This window comes from Anas platyrhynchos, chromosome 1 (assembly GCF_047663525.1).
Source record: "Anas platyrhynchos isolate ZD024472 breed Pekin duck chromosome 1, IASCAAS_PekinDuck_T2T, whole genome shotgun sequence".
Lineage (NCBI taxonomy): Eukaryota > Metazoa > Chordata > Aves > Anseriformes > Anatidae > Anas > Anas platyrhynchos.
The window spans coordinates 30,185,704-30,211,162 of NC_092587.1; the positions used below are offsets into that span (position 1 = coordinate 30,185,704).

At 37.6% G+C, this 25,459-nt stretch overlaps 1 long non-coding RNA gene across 2 annotated transcripts; it reads left to right on the forward strand.

Moving 5' to 3' along the window:
- Positions 1-260: 260 nt before the first annotated feature.
- On the forward strand, positions 261-25,459 carry LOC140001620 (uncharacterized). 2 transcript variants are annotated; one of them, XR_011807045.1, is made up of 4 exons: positions 261-631; positions 4,372-4,499; positions 15,370-15,426; positions 20,898-25,459. It is a non-coding gene; the product is annotated as an uncharacterized lncRNA (long non-coding RNA). The 2 variants fall into 2 exon arrangements; XR_011807046.1 differs by lacking the exons at positions 15,370-15,426; positions 20,898-25,459 and adding an exon at positions 11,967-12,289.

Sequence of the window (25,459 nt, forward strand, 5' to 3'; positions counted from 1 at the left end):
ACTTATTTATCTCAGAGTTCCTTGAAAAAGTCCATTAAATTTAGATAGTACATTTCAGCATTATAGAGCCTTACTCTTGTTTTAGGTGACACTCTTGCAGTAGGGCTAGAAAATAAAGTGGAACAGTTAATTTGATACATTTCCATTCTAACATCTAAGAGCAGAATTGGTATTGAAAGAGTTACTTTATTTATCAGTCTGGCCTGCACCCAAGCAGTTTCACAGCTGCTAATCAGCCCAGAACAGCTGCCATCTTCAGAAGAACATGCGTATGTATGCCAGGACAACTGCTGTGCTCTCTGTAACTTCCCAGTACAGCTCCACAGGCTACCAAGTTTTTCCTCTTGCATCTGAATTTCATGGCCAATGAAGAACAACTGTTTCTATACTCTCTAAAATGAGAGTTTGTAATCTACAGTACTATCTGCCTGGAAAGACTTTGTTTTTCTTTTAATTCCAGCACCCAAGTTTTCTTCAGCCATGAAGAGCCACAACAGCTATTGGCCACGACACCTGCAAAGCAGAAGACAGAGAGGGGTCCAGCCCTTGTCACCTGCACTAGGAAAGGAGAAGACCACCAGTGTAGACCTGCTGTGGAGGTGGTGCAGCAAGCCATATGGGTTATTTCCAGGTGTGTCAAGCCTTGCTCTTGAGTTTAACCTATCCAATTGTTTCTCCTTCTAAAATGCAGGAACTACTCAGATGTTATGTTGTCCGTGGAGATGCATATTGGATTGTTTGTCAAGTCTGTAGTTTCAAGTTTCAGTCTTACGGGTCTCATGCCATCAAGATTACAGCAAAATGCACATACTACATGTATATATACTAAGGAACATAGAAGAGTACCCATATTTTTTGATTAAATTTTCATTAGAACAGACATTCTTTCCCATCTCTTCCAAATGTCTGAAATGTTGAGCAGCAGGCAGTGCTTTGTGCAATGGGTGGAACCTTTTTAGAACAGATACTTTAATGGAATTTGGCCAGGGGACATGGGATGCAAATAGTCTACTCAGGCTCAAGAGGAGACTGACAATGAATTGGAAAGACACCTACTGGGCATCTTGCTACTATTTAGATCCTCTAAGTAAGCAAATTACATCCAGGAGAATAGGAAGGAAGCGTCATACACATTTACCCTGTTCTTGCACTTATGGCCATTCCTCGACACAGAATGTCAGATTAAGTGGGCCTTTGACCTTAGCTGCTACAAATATTCCAATGCTCTGACATTAATTTATGATAATTATTATGGTAAACGTTAATTACTATTCAAATGTAATGCATTTGAAAGGACTTTGTATACATTGAAAACACAATATTTCATTAATGACATTTAAGGACGTTCAGTGGGATCATTAGTGACAATACATACAACTATTGAAGGAATATTTGCAGATAAGACCCCTACTTTAAGCATTTGTTGTATCTTCCACACTTTTTAATAAAAATAAACAAGCAAACAAATTCATTTTATAGGTGTCATATAATAGCAACAATTCCAGAGCTGTTTTGTTAAGGAACTTTAAAATATACTTTTATTTTCTACAGAAATCAAAATTCAGTCTTCATCTAATATGATTTAGAATATGGAAAAATATGCTGGTATGCACAGAACTGAAACTCTTGCATTGTCTTGAAGTCTCTTCAAACTGTCAAAATAAGTATCTCTGGAAACTTGAGTCAGACTAGAGGCAGAGAAAAAGAATGATGCCATGAAATAGAACATCAATAAGCTCATATCTGTGTAGTCTGCTTCAGCACTTCCCGTGTAATTTTAACCAATGCACATCCACTTGGATTAAGATTTTCTCTCTGCCATGAGGCACACTTGTCAATTTGTCATTTATATTTTGCTTACCAGGGACAAACTTAGTGACCTAAAGAGTAACTTGAAGTTTCCTAAAGTCATTCCTAAATTCCAAGTTATATTTTTACTTCACTTCACTGGTACCTTCTATCATGAGATTGGAAGATATTAAAGACTATTAGATAATCAAAACTATTTCTATTATAAAATTCAAGTTACCTAGAACAAAAGCTTACCCTTTCTTCCAAAACCTGCAACAGCACTAATACACTCCATGAATTAGTAATTCTCAGTGAAGAAGGCAGCCCCTAAAATCTGCTTTAGCTGATTCCTCTTCCTAATTTTCATCTTATACTGACAATATCATTGAAGCTATCAGTACAGATATACTGAAAGTGAATTCACAGAATCACAGAATGGACGAGGTTGGAAAGGACTTCTGGAGATCACCAGTCCATCCCTCTGCCAAGCAGGGTCACTTAGCACATCACAAGATGTGCTAAGAATTCTCATAGGAATGGTAGAGTCTCCTTCTTCTAACTTGCAACCCAAGCCCCCCAGCAAACAATCAGACAGGTCTACAGCGTCATCACTGAGCACAGCTTGAACATCCACCTCGCACCGTAGCCAGCTGCAGTGGGCATGAAATCAAGCGGCAGTGTGCTAGATTTCCCCCAACCTTTCTCTGTTCCTGAATGGCTTCATCACCTACATGCATTCTTCACCAACTTTCAGCAGCAAATCACCCTGCTCCCTCATGCCTGTGGGTCCCTTCATGCACGTGTCAGCTCCAGGACATGGTACAGTGATGCAGTGGAGCTCCAGGTGATATTGGGCAAAGGCAGCAGCCCTTCTGTGCCACCTGAACTTAAACTTGAATGGATTCTCAGCTGCAGCTGTCTCTCTTGCATACTTGGTTAAGCTTCTTTTCTTCATTCTTTATTTTAAATACAGCTTTTTCAAGGGTCTTAAAGAATTTGACAGAAAGAAAAAAAAAAAAAAAGTAACTTTTATTCTCTTTTACTGTCTTCATTTCTTCCTGCCTGATAACTCACTAGCACTTCCTACCATTTACAGGCAAAGGATGGGTTTCTCTTTTGCATCTTAATGTGTTAACTTATAATTTTTAGCTATTGGCTTTACAACAGCAAACTATCCTGGAGAAATTTTCCAAAGGATTTAATCTAGCCATAAAATGCAATCTTTTAATAAAATGTCCTGTGTTCTCACATTTAGAAGCCTGGATGAGTGTTCTTCAGTTTTGAAATGAGCAGCTTCATTTCAATTTGTGGAAATGATACTGTACCTTAAAGAGATGTGGCCAAAGGTTTCTATGAACAATTATCTGATGCTCTGAAGTGATGATAGATGCTAAGAAGGTGATGCCTTTGATCTGCCATCAAGCTTTGGCACAGCAGCCATTTCTTATTCAAGCTAAAAGAAGAAAGCTTCTCTTTTGTCAGCAGTTAAGCAGGAGCAACTAGCACCCAACTGATTGGCAAAGTAGCTTTATTTGGCAAAATAGAAGGTGAGTCAAGCAGATAAAGATGTTTCTATAGGATTTAAAAAAAAAAAAAAAAAAAAAAAAAAAAGTTGTGGGACCTTTTACTGCATTCATTCTGGCACAGAAGATGTCAAGAAGAGAGCCAGTGGTAGATGCGTGGTTCCACCATGAGAAAGGCAACAGAGATCTTTTATGGGCTTGGCACGGATGAGTCCTGGGCTTCCAAAAGAGAAGTCTACCTCCTGCTGCTCAGCCTGTCTGTGTTGCGGGAAATGCACTGCTGACTGCATTTCTGTAGATAAAGAGAGCTGTGCCAAATATTTGAATCTTTCAAGAATTTATCTTCCAAGGAAAACCTTGCTAGCAAGGCCCTGACTAGTGGCTAAGTATTTGAGCCAAGTGGCAGTACTTTCATCAGTCATGCAGAGCTGACTGTTTTACCAGAAGGGAGACCCGCTGGGCCCATGTTTCTAAACATCACTACCCCACCCCACACCCCCCCAAAAAAAAAACATTTTTCTTCAAGAGAAAGCGAAGAGGCCATTTTTATAGGGCTGTATTGATTTTTAGGGCACAGTCTTTTTCCTTATCAGAACAGCCTAGTGGAATAAGAGTGTATTTCAAAGAATGACATATTAACTTGAAATGCCGCCGATGGTGTTATACATATATCCACAAATAACAACAGGAAAATGAGATATCAAAACTCAGTTGAGAATGCAAAGGATCGGGAGCACAAAATATTCACATCCTACATTTTAGTTAGTCCTACTTTCATGCAGCTATGGCCAAAGTTGTTTGGTAGTGATCTCTTAAAACTGACCATCTGGATTTTTTAAACCTAGGAAATGTATGCTAAGGAGACAAAGGCTGAAGGTGACAGAGGGAGGCAGTGTAATACAGTGGATAAAAAATATTTTATTCTATGCATTAATTTGCTTGTTTGTTTAAAGTTTGGGAAAATGTTAAGTAGAATTTTAAGAGGGAAAATCTTGATTATTAGAAACTTCTAAAACAAACAACAAATCTTATAAACTCTATTGTTTCTGTCATACAGTATCTTCACATAAAGTAATGTGCAGAAGATTCCAGGCATGGGGACACGCTTGTTCTACCCAGCCTGCCCACACTGCATGGGAAGGTGCCAGGGAAAGGGAACCTGAGGAATATCACAGACTGCCAGAAGTAAGTTCCTCTCCTGTTGGCCCAAGCTCCTAAAGGACATGCTGGTGTTCTCTCTTTAATGAAGTTCAAAAATAAAGGGAATGAATTCAGAAGGGAAAATGCAGCAGCAGCTTCACTGCTGTCCCCAGTGTTTTCTGTCACTGTTGTTTGTGCCACTTTCTTCTTTCTTGTTTCCCACTTTGCTTTCTTTTCCTGCCAAATAGAATAGATCTTCTAGCTCATAACCAGGTGTCACAGTTATATCAAACCACGCTTTCTAACAAAATCAGGGTGTGGGTCTAATCTGAGTGAACAGCAAATCTCTGCAAAGGAGGCTTCCTTGTTTCCCACCACAGCCTTGTGTTTCTGGGACTCAGTTCAGCTGCTGGACATGTGGATGCAGCTCGGCATTCACTTTGGGAATTCCAGTATTTTATTTGCACTTATCTGTACAGAGGCTGACTTTGGCAATGCAGACAGACACTAGAATGAAAAGCTGGTTGAAAACACCTCTCCAGACTGTACACTTATACATTTCACATTTACATGTGATTTTTTTTCCTACTCATAAATTTTTAACATCCTTGCAATCAGTTCTGACAGTTCAGCCCCTAAGAGTACTCTTTATTAACCCAGTGTATTTCATTTTTTTATAAATAGTTTTCTCCAGCACTTTAGTGTGCCATATAACAGCAGCTAATAAATGTAGTGAGCTGATTAAATGAAACTCTGCTCTTTGTGCTTTCGCCTCCCTTAGCCTCCGGAGGCAAATCAAGCACCACATAGGCTGCAAGGGCTGTCATCAGACAGTGCCCGACAGCCGGCAGCTCCTCTTTGTGCCTATTCAGTGGTGGCATAAGGACAGCACTTTGAGTCATACAGGAGGCTAAAGGCACTGTGCTGTGGGCCTTGGCTTTCTGTACGACAATTTGTCATCAATCCAAATTGCTGCAAATACCCTGAAAGCATTTTATATATAAACACATTTGAACAGATTTGTATCCAGGCAACAGTTGTAAGCTTCTAGATAAATTGCTTATTACTCATTGCTTGTAAATTAGTTGCAGCTAATTTCTCTTGGCAAATGAGGTCTGCATGGTCCTGATAAAGGGAATTGATTAAGCATGTTTTTGGACAGCTGACAGAACAAGTATTGTTTCACCAGTCTCCTGCCTCTGCTTTTTCTGTGGTTTACAGATCTGAGTCAGACCCTGGTGTGATCCCTAGCAGTGTTGCACACATACGCAAACGCTGACCACGGAAGACTTACTGATGAGGCTACATGTTTCTTTTCTCTAGTTGGAAATGATGCCTGTTATTTGCTTATTTGTGCTCCTAAGAATTTTAATGATAATATATGAAAAAAAACAAAAGCCAGATGAAAAAGCATCAGCCCTTGGGGCCTGGTGACTCCCAGCCATGCTGCTGGCAACAGGCAGATAGCAGCAGGGTTCATGTTTTTGTCATAAAGTGACCACAGGTACCTCTAGCTTCAGCATCTGTTTTGTGGTAGATGCTTTCAGAAGTTAACGTAACCCTCAGCAGCTCAGAAGTCACTGCTCTGCCTTTAGACTGGCTGCTGGACTTTGTGGTCATATCCTCATGGGTAAATGAAATGGAGAAGGAGGCACTGCCTGGTCCTGAAACAAGCAATATGGCACAGCCCAGGATCCTCCCAAACACAGCAGTTCTATTAGCATCACATACACTAATATTGGTAGATGATGTTAATATTATAGTCATATAACTATTAATATTAATATGTTGTTTGTTATATTAATGTGTACAATATGATATACATATTAACAATATTAATACATGGCTGTTTGGGAATGGTATCCAGCTTGTGCCAGCTGCCGCAAACCCAGATGCTGCTGGGGAAGCCCTAGATTACTGAAGCCAGAACTGGGCCAAAATCTCTGTGCAAACATTTTAGCAGACGGCAAGCACATACCAGAGCTTAGCCTGTGAATGTACTAATGCGTACAAAGCCTATAATGCCTTCAGCCTCAGACAAATTCCTCATGAAAGGCAGATCCTCAGTTTAATGCTGCTGGAGAACAGCTTTCAGAGACCAGTGGAGGAGGAGACATTTCCTAGAGGTGTGGGTCTGGAAAGGAAGGCAGAGAGGAGTCTGCTCCACGTCATGCCATGCAGTGCTGCTGTGGGGGGCTGTGAACAGCCCCAACAGTGACGTGTGGTGGATCCCTCACACCTCCTGCCTAGGGAAAGCAAGGGTGAGGATGCTCAGACCAGGGACTGAGTTTGAGATGCAATCACTGACTTATTTGTGGAGAGCAGACCAGCCCGCTCAGACCCACAGCCCTCCTCAAAGACCCGTTGTGATAAGACTTCTTTAAAGGAAGGTGCCAGGGACCACATAGCAGGCAGACAACAGCTTGAAATCAGGATCCTTCTCTCTGGAGCTAGTGAATGTGCGTTTGACATAATTAGAATTTTCAAATAACCAAGGAGGAGCCACATAGTGCTTCCACATGTTTTCAGCCCTTTTTATCTCTTGTGCTTAGGTACTTTGAACTATAAGCTCCCCAGGAAATGTTTTTTATATTGAAAAATATAATTTTGCAGGAACTTTTGATAAAAACTTCCTTGACAACAAATCCACTTCAATTCATATTAAAATACTATCATAAAGGGTGGCAAGAATAAATGTCTTTAAAGCACCGGGAATTTATCTCTTTGCTTGCCCCTTGAGTTAATATGCATTAATATTCACAATGCAATCTAACTGTGCATACTCTTTCTATTTGCAAACATTCATCCATTGCAATTATTCAGGTATTATTCATTTAGATATAATCAAGGCCTGGAACCCCTGATAATAGATGTAACACAGGAACTAAAAAGTTTATAGTAAACTGTTCGAATACTGTAAAAGTGTTCATTCACAAACACGCGTACACACATGCTATTGTCCCACAGAAACTCTCATTACAATTAAGGCCTTTTAGGGTTGTATTAAAGCAATCTGATTTTTAAAAGCTTTATTCTCCCTCAGTCCTTTGGGTGTTACACATTACTTTGACATATCTTCCTAGTTTTGTACAAGAGTATAACAGAAAAAAAAATAAATATTTTTTATAATGGCATTTTTCACTATACCTCAGAACTTGTTTCTGAATGCGAGTTGATTTCTGCATTCTCTTCTAGGCCAATATTCTCAGTTATGCGACAGATGTTTGCATATAAGTCCTCCATTAATTTTCATTGCTTTTGGCAGAATTTGGATCAAGAAATAAGATTTCCATATAAATGGTCTCTTCACACTTCTGCTCTGACCCAATGAACACATGCATAAAAGAACCAATTCACCTGTCTCCTTTCTTGTTACCACTGATGGATAATATGTAAAGAATTTCATCTAGCCATTGATCAATGGGAAAATATATTCTAAAAGGTGGGAATATCATTACAAGCCAGCAGAGAGACCTAGATTTATATATTAAAAAAAAAAAAAAAAAAAAAAAAAAAAGTGTATAATTCATCTTATTCATCTTCTTAACAGGTGACACAACAATGTCATGTTTTCTGAAATTACCAAGAGCAAAAGCAAAATCCTACTTCTGATTTTTTTCCAATGGTTTTAATTGGACAGAAATCCCTTTCCACACATAGGAAACAGCACATGGAAAAGCTACTTTAGATATTTTTCCAAATAGAAATGATAGACCAGAAATATTACTACTAATTTTCACTTCCTACTTGTCCCAGCTAGTGAAACTTGGATGCCTGTAATAAATATTTATAGATAGCTAATGCATATGTAGAGGAACATCTTTACTAGAAACATTGACTCAGTTGATTAGCTTACCAGCTGTTCCTGCTTGCCATGAAAGTTAAGCCCCCCCACTTGGATATCTGCCCTGAGATCTAGTTTTGCCAAACAAGAGAGAGAAAGTAAAAATAATTGCTTAGTTAAATAAGCTACACTAGTTATTTAACTAAATAAGATCTATTGTGCTTTGTAAGAAAAACATTTCCTTCTGTCACATTCCACTGTTTCAATTCTTTCCACTCTGCTTAGATACATATTTATCAGCTGTGTTTTCTTCCTTTGAAATAGATTGTCCCTGTTGATATCATTAGTTTGCCCTTCTTATTTAGCAGTGTGTCTGTAGGGCTTCTGTGGCAGTTATTAAGCTTCTTTCAAAAATCCCTTCCCTTAAGCCTCTTCAAAAAAAATAAGAGATGTGACTTATATGAATGCCATTTTCCCCCTCAATTTTTCTTTGGGAGACAAAAAGACACTTTTATCTTTATTTCAATAGCCAAGGCAGGAAAACAAAACGAGGATAATTATACGTGTGAGCTCCAGGCTTCAAACAGCTTGCCAGGGAATACTCAGGGCTGTTCATTTCACTTGCCACCAAAAAACATTTTTGCTAGTAATGTTGTATCACTAAATGTGTGAGTGTACTTCCAAGGAGCATATAAGTTGCTTTTGAAACAAATTTAAAATGGCAGGATTTGAGTAGGAGGTGAGGAAGCAGAGGAGGAAGGTTAGGGTGTTTGAACTTAAAAATCACATTTCAGGGTTTTCACCCTCCACTCTGCACTGCATCAAGAGGGACGTTCTAAACTCCCTTTGGCATTCTTCTTTTTTTTTTCCCTGATTTCAGCGTACACTCACATAAGCACCTCTACAACAGAAATATTTTTAGTCACTGCAATTTTCTTGAAAGTCTAACAATAAATAACATATTAAAGACCAGGCTTCTGTATTTAAGTCATTGCATGAGAGCCTCTGATAAGTTTCTAGTTCTAATAGTTTCAGTAAAGGGATGATTAAAAAAAAAAAAAAAAAAAAAGCCAAACAAATCCCAGACCCCAATATATATTTGTACGTCAATGTTGTGGCTTAATATCATGCTTAATTACTTTAGAATGACCTGCGATCTTGTCATGTTTAACCAGGAGCTTTATGTTTGTGACAAAGAGTGAAGTAAACCAGTCACAAAAGGAAACTAAAGGAGCCTTCTTCAACAGTACACTGCTCTATGTTTTTTTGTAGTCAGTTGCAAGTCCTGAGTACACCTAGCACCCTTGTCAGGCATCCACTGTGGGTTAGAAGGAAACATCAAATCTGATGTTTGGATACGAAGACACGAAGAAAATCTAGGAAGATTTTCAGTCTTATCATGCCTTTGAGCCATGGTTACGGTGTGTGCAAGCAGATGTACAACCAAAGCAAACCTGGGCTTAAAGGTGTCAGTGGTTAGGATGTGAGGAAGAAGTGAAAGAAGAAAGTGAGGAAGCTTCAGGAGGCTTCATTGCATCCTTTGAGCAAGTCTTTTCATTTATGTTTTTAACAAGACTTTCCCAAGATCCCTAAAACATCTTTCTCTTTAAGGTTGATAGGAAAAATGCCTCTAGAATGGGTAGTCCTGATCTTCCTGATCTTCTGTTTGTGTTATCAGCCTTTTTTACTATGGCTTTGAATGGGGGCTAAACAGAAACTGAAGTGTAGGCAGGAAGGAACTACTGAAGCTATTGCTTAGAGAGGGGCTTTTGTGCATTTGTAGATGGAGTGTTTCAGTAAATTGAGGCCCTTTCAGGTGCTCTGTCTGCCCAATTAAATGTTCTGTCCAACCAACAGAAGAAATTCTTAAACATCTGAACAAACATGAAACGAAATTTAATAAAACTGCTCTTGACTGCATTCTCTTGAAATAATTAAAATTTCCCAAGCTAACAACTTGGCCTGGAATAAATGAATGATTGTTAAACAGTATTATTTCTGATGATTAAGCAGCAGCTATGTAAAGTTCATTTTCCCTAAACAAAATTGGTCTCACTCGGAAGACATCCCAGTAAATCAGTTGTCTTGTCTATGCCAATAACAATTAAATGGAGAAATGGCATCTACAAAAAATACGGAAAAGAGACTAAGTATGGAATCAATGGGCAACTGCAATTTTAAGACTCTTGTTGAAGGTACTCAGGTGAGTAAAGAACATTGAATGAGGTATACTTCTGTCGGACATTTGGCTCTTTGCAATCACTGAACATGGGATAAGGAGTGTCAGATATGACATAACAGGAATAAAAACAAGATAATTCTCATCGTGGAAGGCTGGAAAAAGTAAAAGCCTCTGTAGAAGTGAAGCTTTATAGTATACTGAAGACTTTTAAAGAAGGCTTCAAGACACATACAAAAAAAAAAAAAAAAGGACAGCAAAATGCCTGAGAAGCCGATTAAGTTTTATCCATTTTTCATTTCATCAGACAGAAGAATCTGCTCTAGGGTCCATGCATCTCCCAGCCACCTAACTTATGGTAAAGTCCACAAGCTCCCTCAGCAGATCTTGCTTGTACCTCCTAATTTCACTTGTTAATATAAGTGATTATTTTTAGTATATTCAGCTCACTAAATCCTGTGCATGTGTAAAGCCACACACACACACACACACACACACACAAAAGACAATGAAATTGCAGTAATTTCTGCTGACATAAAGTACAGTAATGACATATCTGATCTTCCTGGAACCATTTAGTTATATATGACTTCTTCCAGCCATCCTTCTGTATATTTGTCATGTCTTTATTTTATAATGTCCACATTAAAAAGCATTCATTACAGAAATGAATTATACCATCTGGTCTAGATGACAAAAGCCTTTTTAGATAAGAGCATTTGCCATCTAATGGATACTAAAAGACCGTACTATGAGACAGTTGTTGTCAGAATGGCACCAAAGTTTACAGAGTTGAAACAAATGTGAAAACAAAATGATATATATTGTGCGGTTCAACTCCTTTGGTACCTGTGAATGAAGTCACATCTTTTTATCCATCCTGAGCTACAAGAGAAACAGATTAATTCAAGTGAATTATTGCTCCTAGTGTGCACTTCATCACAGGGCAGGATCTCCACTGCATTTCTAGAGCTGGCTTGAGCTTGTTCCCAAGTCCAAACTCACCTCTCCTCATATTTTTCGACAATCAGATAGTGATCAGAGGCATGCTCATACTCACCAGCAGGGTGGTGAGTACAGATATCACCATCTTCTGAAACACAAGAAAACATGTCTTCTGAAGAGCACAGCTGAACATACGCATTAGCTACAAGAGCAGTCTGCAGGTCCATAATGTATCTAACCAGATCATCCCAGTGGAAATCACTAGCTTACCACCTTGTATGCCATCTGTCTTGTAAAAATATCATCTAATGACACCACTATATCTTTTCAAGATGGACTCAATATTTTTGGAAGGATTGTACATGGGATTCCAAAGCAAAGAAGATATATAGAGGTTAGATTTGTTGTAAACAAAGCTATAAACTAATAAAAGATTGTGCTTGTGATGACAAGTAGGATTTTTCTTGTAGTGAACTATATGGCAGGGGCTGAGATGATTTTTTAGTCTATGTAATGGAGGGAAGATATACCTCAGAAATAAAATCTGAAATGGCTCAGGAGTTAAATATTACACTGTGTCAGTTTATTTCCTTGTTTCCACTAGCACATGCATTATAAAGCTGAAGTGCATCACTGGAAAATCTGTGCTGCCTGCAGCTGCCTAACTACTGATCTCCCTCTGCTCCGTGGGTTTGTGCAAAAAGACAAACGAAGACCAATGTCTGATCTCCAAGGCTTGCCAGAGTTGTCGGTCTCTCTTGCATTTTCCTGTTGGACCCATGAACAATTTCCTATAAATAACCCTGACCCAGACTGAATGTGGAGTATAATATAGTTTTATTGTTGTCAGACAGATTTTCTGGTATGTCATTTACATGTATATATAGCAGAAGCTGTATAGTAGAAAAGTAGTTGAAAATAAAACCAAGCCGTGGTATACTTTACTTGTATTCATGTAAGCAGTTTTTTTCTTGTATGTCTTTAACTACTCTGAAGGACATAGATCCTTGACTGTATTGTTTTATATATCACTTGGACTATATACTTACTCCTAAAGCAGTATATTTAACCCCACCTCAAAAAGATAATAAAATAAAATAAAATAAAATAAAATAAAATAAAATAAAATAAAATAAAATAAAATAAAATAAAATAAAATAAAATAAAATAAAATAAAATAAAATAAAATAAAATAAAATAAAAGCAACTTCACTGACCCCACACAAATGGACAGTCAGCAATTTCTTCCTAAAACCACTTTTACTGAAACAGCAAAAGATTCTCACAGTAACTAGCCTTTCACTGTGAGTATTAGTCAGGTGTTATAATAATTGAAGGACAAATTTCTGTTTTTTTATGTTCCTTTAAACCACCTCATTCTGGCTTTTTAAGATCAGTTTCTGTTATCCCAGTTCATTTAGCAAGAGGGAGCTAAACACATAATTGATTAATTCTGCCCTGAATTAAAACGGTTCTGGCACTAATTTCAGTGCACTTTCAAAACTAATGCTGTTTGGAGAGTTTTGCCAGCTTGGGATCACTAGCTGCCATTATACAATAAATTGTTGCTAAGGAGGCTTCCAGCTAATGTTGTAGTCAAGCAATGTATTGATACATTGGAAAATGAGATGTGTGTTAAACCTGTAGCAGTGTTATCCTCAGTGCTTAACAATGCAACGCCCTTTGAAGTACAATGCAATGGCTCCCTACCAGTCCTGCCTCCTGAAATTCTTCTTGAAGCCTGCTTTGTAAATGCAGTAGGCCATGTGTTGAATATGGATGGACATACACTGCACAGTCACAGAAGGGAGGAATATTATACCTTCTGCTCAGTGTCTGTATCTCCTCCTTTCTCTGGCTAGAAAGGTTTGTCATTAATCTGATGCTTGCCTGCATTTTAGCTTTCTCCATCTCAGGAGAGGTTATCTTGCACTTATCACAAATATCTCAAAAATGTTCGTTTATTTTCCTTAACTGCATGTTAGAATGAAAGGCAAAGAGGGAAGTAGCTATTTATTTCTTGATCCACCTCCTCTAGACAAAACCTTTCAAAATCCTTCAGATGTCCACCAAACTCATAAGACTACTTTCTTTCCCTGCATTCACCCTTAACTTATTAACTTCTCCAAGATATGTTTTATTTTCTTTGAAGGATGGTATAAAAATTATACACCTGCTATATAGCTTTGTTCAGAGCCATTGCCATAGTCCTCTACAGCAAAACAAGCTTATCCTTATTCCTGCTCTTATTTATTGCACACTGGACACAGCTATCTGAAGACAATCTGAACTCTACTGTATGTCATATTTTATTAACAAAATGGTTTATTAATGGTTTATTCATGCCTAGAATCTGTGTCAGGGTCTTTTCTTTTTCTTTCTTTCTTTCTTTCTTTCTTTCTTTCTTTCTTTCTTTCTTTCTTTCTTTCTTTCTTTCTTTCTTTCTTTCTTTCTTTCTTTCTTTCTTTCTTTCTTTCTTTCTCTTCCTTCCTTCCTTCCTTCCTTCCTTCCTTCCTTCCTTCCTTCCTTCTTTCCTCCCTCCCTCCCTCCCTCCCTCCTTTCCCTTCTTTTTTTTTTTTCCTTCCTCCCCGCCTTTTTTTTAACATCAACAATCAGAATTTCAGAAATACAAAAAAAAAAAAATATTTGCTTTGTGCTGACCAGGTGGGAAAAACAGGCTTCTCAATTAAGGAGCTAAATGAATCCTTGTGGGCTTTAGCTGCAGAATCTCATTTACCAGAGCTCTTTTTTTGCTTCACATTATCTTCATTAATGACATTATCCTGCCCCATCTGAGTGCACTGTTGGAAATCAGCAAGGCTCTCTGGCTGACATGAAGAAAAGAACACACCCTACAGAAACTTTTTGCAGTTGATGCTGTTGATGGTGATGAGTAAGCAAGAGAGCATCCAGCTTATTTTTACTTTTTCTATCTTTAAAGTGTTCATTCAAGCACATCTGTGCGCCTCTAAATGCACTACAATATTGGATGACGAGCCTGTTGCTAGGCTACTAACAATGTGTCCTTTTATACATCTAAAATAAATTTAACTTTTGTATCTAATAATGATACTTCCTCTGTATTTTAAAGTACACATGATTATTGCAGAGCACCTTGGGGCTTCAGGAAGATGAGTATTTTAATCCCTGTTACAGGGCCCTATTATTACAGAACCTAGGATGGGGCATGAGTGCTCTTATTCCACATATTCCGTTCCTTTCTTAGCAATCATAGAAAACAAAGCTGGAGAGGACTTTAAAGGTCATCTTACTTATTGGTCTATATAAGGCAGGATCAACTAAATAACCCCTGGCAGACATTTGCCAAACAAGACTTTGAAAGTTTCTACTGATGGAGATTCTTTGACCTCCCTAGGCAACCTAATCCAGTGCCTAAATATCCCCAGTAGAAGGTATTTCCCAAATATCTAACCTAAATCTCCCTCACTGAATTTTAAATCAATTGCTGCTTTTATGAAATGCAGTTCATGGGTGCTGCCTAACAAGACAGATTGAAAAAACATAGCCAAAACCAGCAAAATTAGGTACCAGGCCTTTTTCTGACTACAGAGAGAGTTATTTCCAATAAAAAGAATGAAGTCTGCTGCTGCTCCTCTTCCAGGCTGAGATGAAAATTTCTAAAACATTTTAAAAGGGGAAACTTTATTGTATTTATTGTACTTACATGTATTTAGAATTCTGTATCTGGTTTCTTTTATTCCTGAGGGAAAGAAACACCAGAGAAGAAATCCAGTGTAAGTTTGAGGGACTGTTGAAGGAGGTCAGCACAGAGGTTGTACTGGAAAGCCATGTGCAGCCTTATGTACCCACTTGTCAGATTGCTCCACACGTCTCCCTGAGTACAAGTGAGAATACACTTAATTCCCTACAGAGTCAAGGCCTTGGCTATTATGGGCTGGAGGGCCAAGTCTCTGCTGATGGAAGTAGATAGCGAATGCATTCCTACAGTCCTGTGTGAGTAAAAAAAACGTTTTTTTTTCCTTCAGCAAAGATGAGGAGCATCACAAAGGCCTGCTTCAACAGGATACCTGCACAAAACCCAGGTATGGAGGCTGGTAAAACATTTCTAATACTGTCATTCTGAATAAAGTATTTTGAGTAAATAATGGTTATTTTGGGCTAGCTGTTGAACCAGAAAAGACCAGAAAATAAAGCCAAAAATACATTAGTGATGGTATCAATGAAGCCTGGTTCCTTATAAATTATTATCTTAAGGGTGATTGTGGGCATGGATTCTCCTGCTTTTCCATCAGGCCACCAGAAGGATTTCTCTCTGTCAACCTACCAACTTGAAGAAACCTGTAAGCCCTTGTCCTGCTTTCAGGTCTGGCCAATGAAAATTTATTTCCATGACAGATACAGATAGCTCACATGCTCCGATCAGACAGGCCTCCAAAATTAGGTCAGTGTTAAATAAAATTATTGCTCTGAAGTAAACAATAATCTGTATTTTGAAAATGTCACAATGAAATGGTATGACATTTTCAAAATGAGAATAACAATCACAGCCTCAGAACACACACACACAAAAATAAATAAATAAAAACTAATATCAAAGTTAAAATAATAATAAGAAAAATAATAATAACTAACAAGAGAATGGCACGAGCCAGCTCTTGGCAGAGTATTTGTCCTACCCTGGAAAGTAAAGAAATAAAGAGACAGTTTGCACAGTAGTAGAAAACCTGAGAGAGGGCAAACAAAATTGCCACAAAAGTGTTTCGGAGGATTTGGAGAAATGACCAATCCTTTGAAGTGACTTACTCTAGCTTTTTATTTTTTTTTATTTTTATTTTTTTTCCTTTCATAAGTGGCTGTATGGAATCTATGACAGAAACGGTTCAGGATTAATTGGGGTTTCTGTTGAGAAAAGACAGCTCTTCCCAGGAACAAGATATAAAAAACTCGAGGCACTGACCTTTTCACTCTCAGCATAGCACAGATCTCATCAGCTTCTCAATGCTCACACTCCCCCACAGCTATGCTTCCCAGGCAGAAAGCACTATGATCCCTAAGTAAAGCATCTCTTGCTTGTTAAATAATTGCCCTTCATATAGCTATTTGACTAGAAATCTGCCTGTATTTCCCTACAAAAACAGTACCCTCCTGCAAAATAGTGATCACCAGAGGTGTCAAAAACAAGAGCACTGGAAAGAAATGTGTCTGTGTTTTTCTGTGTATTCTACAAAGTGCTCATGTCAAAATCCCCTTCCAGGACAACTGATAGAGTAATTAATTCAGTAATAACAACTTCAGTAACTCTAAAATATAAGTTTACAGTAGAATTCCTCCTGTTACTTGGGTTGAAGATACCAGATACCAGTTGCAGCCTTTAGCTGTACATTTGCCAACAAAGAGGGCAACGTCACATGTGAGGTCTCATTTAACCGTGATTAGGTCTGGCTAAACCAAGTGACTGCAGTTTCTTTCCTTTAGTCCTGCAGTGATAGTCCAACACTAAATTAGGAACAGGGCTGAAGAAGAACACATGTTCTTTGGCTGCCATGCCCTCAGTCAGACAGTGTACTTCAGTTTTCTTAGAAACATGTTTGCCAGCTCACTTGGTGGATTGCATTGACCAGAGTGGAGGCAGCAGGATGCCATCTTCACATGCGTTCAAAATACTCAGGAATTTTTTTGTCCCATGACCTGTTGATGTTGCTGTTGTCACAGAAAGATATTGCTTTATTTATAACAGGAATGTTTAATGTGTCTCATTCAACTGCTTTCATGGTTTATTGATTGTAAGCATGTTCCTTGAAACAAATCAAAACTGTAATATTGAGCAGCAAAGTCAATGCTTCCAATTTTATGATGCATTCATTACCCAGATGATATGACATGGCAAAGTATTGCTGCAAAAAGAGTTGCTGGTAGCAACTGAAATTCTCTCCAATGAGAAGAATATCATACATATGAGAGAGATTCTTCAGATGCTGAGCAGCACTGTATGTCCACCAAGGCACACTCACAGCAACTTTGATGTCTAAATATTTTTATTAGTCCGTTGTACTCATTGTGATGAAAACCTTTTTTCTTTTGAATAAGTAAATTTCTTCCTAATGTAATTCCCTATCTGAGTTGTCATAACAACATAAGAAATTTTAGAAGAACATGGCAATCAGTGGTAATACACCGCGATTGTCAGAGCTGTAAATAAAGCAACAATCTATTAAACAGCTACCATTACCACATGAATTTGCTAAAATAATAATTCTTTAATTCCCTCAATATTTCTTCGTTTTACAGAAATTAGGTTATGATGAGAGGTATTCAGGGACTTGGAATGCAGTAGAAAGCACTTACCAAAGGCTTGTGGGATTGTAAGTTAGTGATAGCCCAGAGCAAAAGTCTTGGCTAAACCACCTAATATTTGGGGACCTAAAATCCTAATATTAACTTTTCCACTTCTGGGTTTGGGGAGATAAAATTGAAATGCCTCAGAGCTTGGACATCAGGAATACTTGGTGTAAATAATAATAATAATAGTAATAAAAGTTGCTTTTCCTTTTGAATATATATGTTAATGGTGGCCTGGCTCACTGGTGTCTATGCTCCTAAAAATCACATACCTGTGCAGAGCACTACAGCAATCATTTACCTGAAGACAATGGGAGATGCAAATCTCTGAGGACCAACCTCTCATTACCCTTTAATTTTCATTGATTGGTGTTTTCCACAGATCATGGTCAATGCCAGCATACCTTGTGATATCTACTCAGAAGTAGGTTCAAAGACCAACTCCAGGTGCAATAGAAGGGAAGTTTGTATGAAAAAAATAAATAGATATGTGGGAAAAAAAAAAAAAAAAAAAAAAAAAAGAAAAAGAAAAAAAAAAGTAAAAAAAAAAAGTACTGTCAGTGGGATTCATCTTAACTATTTTTAGACGTAAAAGTCTGAACTAGTCATCCCCGGTTCACATTATAATCACTTTAGAATAACAGCAACTTCCAAATCAGGTTTTGCATAGCACCTCAAAGACACCTACTTAAAGATGAGATGAACTGCCTTCTGGATGTGTCCACTGACTGGAATAGACACTATCAGGAATATGGTTCAGTATCTTCTTACTTCTAGATGGACAAATTGTGGTTTACATGTCAAAGCCTTAAGCATGTGAAAGAGGAATATGCCCCTCTACCCGTATTTGAAAAGTTCCCCTTGCTGATTGCAGTCTTCTTAGTCTAAATATTCTCTTGTTGCCTGTGACTGAGGTTCAGCCCTGTACAAATGTCCAGAACTGCCTTGGTCAAGGAGCTAAGCACATAACCTCCATGTAAATCCCACTATTTTCCAAAAATAAGTCCTCCAAAGGGACCAATCTTTTTTTTAAAAAAAAATAAAAAATAAATAATAATAATAATAATAATAATAATAATAATAATAATAATAATAATAATAATAATGAAAAGAAAGTACTATTTAAACATAGTGTTTCCAAGAGCATTGGCTTTATTGCTGGGAAAAGTAAACAAGTTTTGGAAGAAAGGGAAAAATGTTCCTAGGAGTTGCAGCATTTCACATATATCACATTTCACTTTGTATCTAGCTTACTTTTATTAGCACACTGGAAAGAGTTGCTGGATCAATGCTTGGATTTTCCAGATCGATCCCTAAATCAGTTAGTCTTTCAGCACTGTGTAAAAGCCCTGCCTGGTATTAGTGATCTTTATACTACACTATGGTAGATCAAATTTCTCATACATAGAAACTGCCCCAACTTGTAAGTTTATGGGAGGGATCCCAGGAGCTCTTTTGATTAAATGTCAGCTGCCTAAGAAGTCAATGTCCCAGATAATCAGTTCTGTCTCTGGACTACAGGTTGCAGCTCCTACAGCAGGGCACTGGGATAGAGTGTGGATCCACGTCAGAGCACACTTGCTGACGCATGCACACTTAGTTTGAATCACTTTCAGCAGTGACTTAAGATCACCGAAATAGATCAGGCATGTTTATGCTCTCTCTGAGAAAGTCTTGGATTAGTTGGGCAATACTTTCCAGGAGCTGTTCCTGGGGCCAAAAGCTGCCACAATGGGTATAGGTGAAGCTTGACAGCCATACAGCCATGTCACATCATGTGGAGGGTGTGAACTGCGAGCAGCTGTGTAGTGTTTAGCTGCCAGCAGGTTAAATTACAACACACTATTTACCCATTCTCTCTGGTATCTCTCAGTAAAAAAAAAAAAAAAAAAAAAGGCTGGATTTAGGAAGAAATACATGTATGTAATATTTCTCCTTCAGTTGTTTCCAAAGTCATGTCCTTTCAGTTGTAAAGCCCATTGCATTGGGCTAAGACTGTGAAGATCCACATTTAAGGAGCACCTTACTGTTGAATGGCAGTGTTGCGCAAGTGATGTCAAGACACTTCCACATGCACAAGGATTTATCAAGGGGTTTTCATGGCTGGAAAGAATGGACAAGGGAAGAGAAAGGAAGAGAGGGAGAAAGAGGAGAAGGAGTGGGAGAGGGAGAGAGAGGCAAGCTGTCCCCATAGCCAGCAAGGAAGAGCATTCACAGAGTCCTCCTCTGGATGCTCTCACCAGTGCAGCTGCTGTCAACACTGAAGATGATGATAATCATCATTTTCATCATGCTTTTCCCCTCAATACATTCCATTGTGATTTCCTCAAAGTCACTGTTACTTCCAGTCTACAATACTGTCAGTACTGATTGGAATATGCTAGTTAAGTGTAAGTGGTGCATATCCATTAGTTGTTAAGCTCCTGTACACAAGTATTATAGGTTAATATTTATCCTGTATTTAAACGACTGAAATCTACTTTGCCATACATTGTGTTTTCTTTTCCTCTGCTATAAGCTAAAACCAGAAAAAAAAAAGGTGAGGAAAAGAGGGGAAAAATGTGAAATTCTCACACTGGTGATTATCACCTCCCATGCAAACCCAGCATAAAAACATTGAGGTTTGCAGGTACAAGGCTATGAGACAAAAGGCACAAGAAAAATAAAAGGAGAAAATACACCCATAGGGAGTCTGGAGAAATAATGTCATGGCAGTTTGGAAGAAAGACTGTATTAGTAAGGCTGAGATACCAAGGCACCTAAGGCCCTGTATGAGAGCACCATGATGTTGACCATATTCTTCAAAGCAGAATAAGATTAGCAGAGACACAATTGCTTTTCAACTTCTTCTGCAAGAAAGTCTCACTTAATAGCATGAAGACAGCTCCAGAATACAAACAAAAATCAGCAAGCAGACCTGAAACAAGCCTTTTCTTCTCTGATGGAAAAAAAAAAAAAAAAAAAAAAAAAAAGTAATAATAAATTAACTCGCTGCCATACATCTATGGAGTGATGCAGATTTAAAAGTCTCTATGAGAAGCAATCATTAATATTTACAAAGAATCTCAGCAGCAGCTGCCAAAGAATGAAGGGAATCTACAGGAAATTTCAGACTCACAATAAAACAAGTTAGGGTTATAAGAATGACAAGTTTGCATATGAAAGCAAAATGTATCAATTTACTGAAGTTATTGTGATATATGTTTTTCCACAGTTCCAGTATTCCTACACTGAGAAAGAGAAGACATTTTTTAAATAAACCATTGCACTGGGATATGACAGGTTTGGGTGACTTGGGAAATCAGCGTGGCTATCATTAGTCAAGTCCAGCAAAATATATCAAGAAGTTCACCTGAAATACAGTCAAAATGAGTCTGCAGACTTAGCTTTCGAAAGAAAAATTAGTGTTTAATGTTAGGCTTTCTTCCATATATTCTGGCAGTAAAAAATGTAAAATTGTTTCATCTTTCATACAGAACTACTTCTTGTTGCAGACAGTTAGTGAGTGTTCAGATGAGACTTGCAATGCAGAAGGAATATTCCCCTCTATAAAATACTCCATGAAGCAAATTTTATGTACAGAAGCTTTATAAACTGAAAGTGCCTAAAAGCTTTTGCCATGTAAAATGCAGTGGAATAAATAAAAAATAAATAAAAAGTTCTAGTATTAGTCTGTAAAAGAGCAACAAAGAAGAAAATCAGCTAACAATAAAACTTAAGAAAGGATCTCTTCCTCTTGCTGGCAGCAGCAGCATGTGTCTATGCTAATGCATACAACACTCAAGTCTCAGGGGTCATTTTATTCATAACAAATTCAGTTCTCTGTAAAAGGCTAGCACTTTTCCTATAAAAAAAACATTCATTTACATTTAGGCATATCATAATAAGAAGTCAAAAGTCATGTATTGCCTTTTCACTTTGGTAACAAGCTAAGACCATTGACGGGAAAATGTGCTTTTATATAGCTTGACATTTTTTCTGACTTACAAATTTACATATTCCAGTTCACACTGTCTGCTTCAGGCAACCACATTTCTATCAAAGGACTATAGTTCTCATTTTGTTTTGTAGATGTGCTTTGCCCCCAGCATATCCTCTCTCCAGACACAGAGCTCAAACTTCCCCAAATGCATGTGTTTTGTCCAGAAATCGAAAATACTCCCAAGGAGGTCAGTAAGAGTTTCTCATTCCCCTTCAGCAGTGACAAATGATATCAAAATGCATGTCTGAGAGGAATAACACAGGACCCTTCCTGAATCATATTCTGTTTGTAGCTAGGGACAAGCAGAAGCCAAATTAAACAGATTAATGCTACAAGAACTACTTCAGTAATGAGTTGCTGTGACATATCTTTCCATTGGAGAGATTTCAAGCAAAAATAATTTTAATATCTGGCTGAAGTGACTGTCTTGGGCAGCATACACTTTATTTTGTCTCTGGGAGACCATGAGTGGTACCTTGAATATCTTAGAAATAAACAGAAGCAGACACAGGACAAATGTGCAACTGAGAGACATAGGTATAATTAAGCTTTTATCTCCACAAACAAATGATAGGAAATACAGGTTGTAATTGCAGTAGGTTTGGACAGATGGGATCGATTTAGTTCACTGCAAATGGTACACCTGAAATACTTGAAAAAGAAAATATAATAGTACTCTACATTTTCAAGGTCACCAGTAAATAGCACCCATGCATCAACACACAGGTGGGTAAATGAATGCATTGATGGTGCAATGACAGAAGCAAAGTAACACCTGAAATATTGGCAGACACAATGTCAGAAAACCAGAAAAATCTATTTTCTTGAGAAGCATGAATGTGAAAAGATATATATATCTGTTCAGGGTGAAAAATAACCACAGAAGCATTTGACCCCTTTGCTACAGATCTTAAGTTCCATATAGTGAGAAGCTAAGTTGTGTTTTTGGAGTAGAGAACTAATTTTCTGTATTCAAAGGTAGTTGTGTAGTCATAATAAGGAGAAATGCTAAGTAGATAAGTGGACAGCAGAAGGCCTCACTGTTCCAAAATAAGGTAGAAGCTTGAAAAAAACAGGATGAGCAGTGTGAGAACAGTAAAACAAAGATCACAAGTTCTCAAAACATAAGAAAGGAGAAACTAAAAGATTGAAAAAAAATATTTACATATCTGGTATAGAGGAGCATCGAGTAGCTTTTGAACCTGTAGTACTCAGCCAATGAGGAAACAGGGGAGGTGATCAGGCATCAGGTAATAGGGAATAAAAGGTTATGATTTGATTACTAAAACGTGCTCCTGATTGACAGGATGCCTGCCATTGCAATTGCAAATAAAATAGCTTCACAGAAGATCCTGTCTGAAGAAAATTATTTAAGATTTTTCTCACAAGTTCCATTGATTTAATTTCACTCATCTATTGAAGACATTTTCAAATAACTGCAAGTAAACTCAGGTTTTTGTGTCCTGTCAGCATCAATGAATACTTTACTGAAAAACCCTCCTGTGCTATGTGAAAATGGCTACTCCTGTGTAAGAATTGACCATATATTTTGACCACAAAGAACATCTCCAAAAGGTGTTACAATGAGTAATATCTCATTACACACAATCTGATATTTTTTCAATCTAGTGAGATGGAAATACCCTATGAAAATCTTTGCTACAGCAATAGTAACTGAACTAAGTGTGAGTGAAAGATCCATAGCAGATAACATTAAAAATAAAACTCAAATAAAACATAAACATTACTAGAGGCAGAAACTCATCAGGCTGTGAATATTGTTATTTGAAGACTATGCCACATTTGGCCAGGATTCTGCTAATGACAAGAATAATCTCAAGGCAAGAAACATAAATTAACTTCCCATCTGTATATATTTACTTACATTCAAATGCCTAAATTTTATTCCACTGTGCACATACACACAAATGCAAAGTCTCTAGAGATTAAGAATGTTAGGGTTTGGCAATAAAATGGTTAAATGAACTAGCATCAACCTTATGCTTATTTGGATAATCATAATGGGCACCACATGACATATATTGATAGACAACATAGAAACCCCTATCTTCCATATTTCTATAGAAGGGAATAAATTTAATGCTTGATCGCTGCTGTATTTTCTGAGAACACTGTGTTATTCAGTACGTAAGTACATACAGTATTCAAATAATTTCTCTTATTGTTTGATGATTAGCTTAATACTTCAGGTGTTATATGCCAATCAAACTTTGCATTGAGCAGGGGAATTCCTCACAGACTTCATGTCTGCTACTTGTCTTTCCAATATCTAACCATTGCATATGTATAAATGTATTCTCACAAATTTTAATGAGGCAGTGAATGTTACAAGCCCTACTTTACAGATGTGATGTTAAGGTACAAGAACAAGGCTAGAAAGAGCCCCTAATTTTCAGAGCTTGACTTGAGTTGTACATTTCTTGATTTTCTGATTTATCCTTAAACAGAAATTAGTACACATAAAACATTTGAGAAACTCCTTTTCACACAAATTGTATGCCACAGCATCCAAAGAGGAAAAGATGGTCTTCACCCTCAAGTGTTTTTGATGGTCTAAATACAGAAAATCTAAAAGATCTTTAAATGTAGTGATATAAGAACTCTGAATTCAGCTGTAACAAGCTTTTGTAAAGAGCTGAATGCAAATCAGAAGTGCCCATAGTAGCCTGTGTTGCTGAGGAACACTGTCACATTCTGTACTATTTGGAGTTTCCTAACAGTTGTAAATCTCCTGGCTAAATATATCCAAATATATTTATGTCCTGTGTTTCCCACTGCGCTCTAGTTGGGAAATAATTAAAAATAGACATAAGAATTGAAAGACTGCCAGAGATCTGTATTTCACTGCACTGCTTTCCTGCAGAACTTCCAGTGAGTTAAGTCTCATACATGAATTCACTGAAGACTGGTAAGAAAAAAGTCAACAGTGGTGCGTATTCGTGTTACATGAAGAGCAGAAGCCTTGAATTTCATGTTATTTCTTTTGTGCTAGTTAACCAGCTAAACAGTAGATCACCTGAAACAAACTGGAATATCTGTGAACACTTTTAAAACCATCATTAGGTGGACGTCACCATGACTTTAAATTCTGGAGGACCATCTAATGATAATTATGACAGTCATTAATAAAATGATTATTAGCTGCTTTAAATGATTGACTGCAAAACTGTGCCTTTTTTGAGACCATGTGTCATGATATTAAAAAAGAACAACTTGTGGGATATGACTTGTACTGTCAGTAGCTTCTAATGAGGTAATGATGGTCAGTCCATTACAAAAATAGATTTTAGTATTCTCCATGTAAATACCTCTCTGACAGGAAATGTTCTCAGATTATAACTGGAGTTGTAAATTACTGCTAAATGCTGACAAATTGCGTATATCTATGCTGTTGATGTCAGTGCCACAGGCACAGTGTACTTTGGGGTTGTTTATTGCTTTATCCAAGTTGTAAACTTTGTCAAGCTTTAACCATTCAATTTCTGGTTAAAATAAAAAATTATCTTTTTCAACTACTCATAATCTATGCAATGGAGATATTCATGAAATGCTTTGAGGAGGATTTTTTTCACACAGGTACTGTTCATAGGAGGCACTCTGCTTCAACTGCTAATCAAATACAAGGAAGAACTGGCTGGGAATGTGATAGTTGAGGGTATTTTTGGCTGCAGGGACTGCAGTGTGGATCCTGAGGACGTGAGAAAGTTAAGTAAATAGCAGCATTCTTAGTATGAAGATACAGGGAAAATAAATCCAGGCTCTTCTTGAAGGTG